Source organism: Cebus imitator, unplaced genomic scaffold (assembly GCF_001604975.1).
Source record: "Cebus imitator isolate Cc_AM_T3 unplaced genomic scaffold, Cebus_imitator-1.0 Scaffold117, whole genome shotgun sequence".
Taxonomy (NCBI): Eukaryota; Metazoa; Chordata; class Mammalia; order Primates; family Cebidae; genus Cebus; species Cebus imitator.
The window spans coordinates 3,697,702-3,700,248 of NW_016107432.1; the positions used below are offsets into that span (position 1 = coordinate 3,697,702).

General features: G+C 59.2%; 1 protein-coding gene across 1 annotated transcript in view; it reads left to right on the forward strand.

The window, feature by feature from the left end:
* Positions 1 to 2,547, forward strand: part of FGFR3 (fibroblast growth factor receptor 3) — a 26,721-nt gene that overhangs the window by 19,004 nt on the left and 5,170 nt on the right. The window lies entirely within an intron of this gene.

A 2,547-nucleotide genomic window follows, 5' to 3' on the forward strand; every position in this document is an offset into this window, starting at 1 on the left:
CCTCCCCTCTGCCATCCTCTTCATCTCTCCACCCCTCTGCTGGGTTTCCCTGCCGTGGGCTGCATGAACTTTCATTCTGGCTTCTAAGATACGCTAGCTCCAAACTCATATTTCAGGTCAGGGGGAGTTCCTGGTCTGTTTGCTGGCAGGCGAGGGTTTAACCCAACCCCGTTGAGAGAAGCACGGGTGGGGTCAGTGCAGGCCTGGCGGAGGCGGCAGTGACCTCACAGGGTTCTGCATCCCTAATGTCCCCACCTGCCCAGAAACCCCGGGCTGGGTCCCAGAGGCTGGCCTGGCCGTGGGACACCTGGAGGCAGTGGCGGGGTGGGGAGGCGCATTTTGGCCTGAAGGGCACAGGTGGAGGCCCGCAGGGTTTCGGGGAAACGTGGCCAACAGGCCGGCAGAGCAGGGGGCTCGGAGCACAGGCTAGGGGCGCCCCCTAGCGCTGGCTCGGGAGCTGTTCCTGCTACAACTTCAGGCCCCTCTCCAGCCAGTGCCCTGGAGGAGCGCTGGTGGGTGCAGTGGGACCCTGAGTAGGTGCTGGGGACCAAAGACCTGGGCCACTGGGAGCACAGAGGCCCATGAAGGTGCTGGGGGACCAAACCCTCCTTCTGAGAGCACTTCCTTAGAGACCCCAGGCAGCAGAGCACTGGCCAGGCTGGTCCTCGAAGCTGGCCCACCAGGAGCTTCCCAGCTGCTGCCCCTGCCCCATGAGGTGAGCCCTGAGACCCCGGCTGTCAGCACAGCTGAGCCTCCACCACAGGGTCCCCTCTAGTGGCTGGGCCTCCTCTAGGCTGGCAGGGTCCCCGCCTGTGCCTTCTGCTGGTTGGTGCTGAGGGGCACTTGTTTTGTGGGGGTCTGGCTTCCCATGGCTGGAGGCTCCTGGGGTCACCGACAGCACCTGGTTTGTTCATAGCTCTTTGGGCTGCTGTCTCCACGAGTGGGCACCTCCCCACCCCAGCTGTGGGGCCATCATTTCCTCTGATTAATAAGGGCCTAGGGGTCGAGCTAGGCCCCTGGTGTGAATGAACCAGCAGCCAGTGCTACGGAGAAGCCCGAGGCACCCACAGGGCCTGGTCCCAGTGCGGGCAAAGCACCTGTGGGAAAAGGGTCGGGCGCTGGACACCACACCACCATCCTGCCACAGGCACCCTCCACCCACTCCCGAGGCCGGGCCACACTGAGGTAGGGAGCACCCTGAGGTGCGGGCTGCAGCCTGCCCTCCGTGGCTCCATGCTACCACACGTCCCTCAGGGCCCTGCCTGTGGGCCGGGCTGCCGCCTGAAGTCCCGCCTTGCCCAGGACTCCCTCGGGCAGTACTCGGCCCCCTCTTTCCCCTCAGCTGCCTGAGTCTTTCAGGAGAGCTGGTCCTCCTGGGTGACACCTCAGTTATGGTTCCAACCCCTAACCCCAGGACTCCCAAGAAGTCACTGAGGTCCCCAGAGCAGGGAGAGCCTGACCGGTTGACAGGGCCACCGGTCCGGGGGCACTCTGTTCCCGGGAACGTAGGCCTCTAAGCCTGCAGGCCCTCCCTGAAGAGCAGGAAGTTGGAAGCCAAAGGCTGTGCCCACGGACGGGGGGCCCAGCACTCGAACCCCCAAGGACAGCGAGGCTCCTTCTGGAACTGGCCCCGTGGCCACACCTGCCCCTACAGCCCAGCCCACTTCCACTCACTCCTGTGTGCCCAACGGTTCAGAAATATTATTACTCCGCACTGTTACAGGAACACGGATTTGATGTTTTAATAAAAACACAATTTCTACAAAAGGTGTTTCACACAGCCCAGGATGGGCTCTCAGGTGGAGTCAGCCCTGGGACCCCTGAAGGATGCATGAAGACAGAGCCTCCTCCCGCCACGCTCCTGCCAGCACTGGGACCCACTGCCAGCTACTGCTGGGTGGCCTTCATTAAAATATCAAGTCTGGATTGTGACATTCCAAAAGGAGTCTGGAAGCCACAGGCCAATTCCTGAATCTACATTAGAAGTGAGTGTTTAGGCCAGGCACGGTGGCTCATGCCTGTAATCCCAGCACTTTGGGAGACTGAGGCAGATGGATCAACCAGACGTCGGGAATTTGAGACCAGCCTGATCAACATGGTGACCCCGCCTCTAATAAAAAAACAAAAATTGGCTGGACATGGTGGCACGTGCCTGTAACATCAGCTACTCAGCAGGCTGAGGCAGGAGAATCACTTGAACCCTAGAGGCGGAGTTTCCCGTAAGCAAGATTGTACCACTGTATTCCGGCCCGGGGGACAGAGCGAGACTCCATCTCAAAAAAAAAAAAAAAAAAAAAAAAAAAAAAAAAAAAAAAAAAAAAAAAAAAGGGGAGTGTTTAGTTGGCGTGAGAGGAAATACTGAATTCCCAGGTCAGGAATTCCAGTTTCATTTTCACCAGGCACAGATATCCCAGCTCCTGAAAAAGGCCAAGACCAAGGGTCAGGCAGGTGTAAGAAGCGATGCTTTAAGAACCTTATTACACGGCCGGGCGCGGTGGCTCAAGCCTGTAATCCCAGCACTTTGGGAGGCCGAGGCGGGTGGATCAC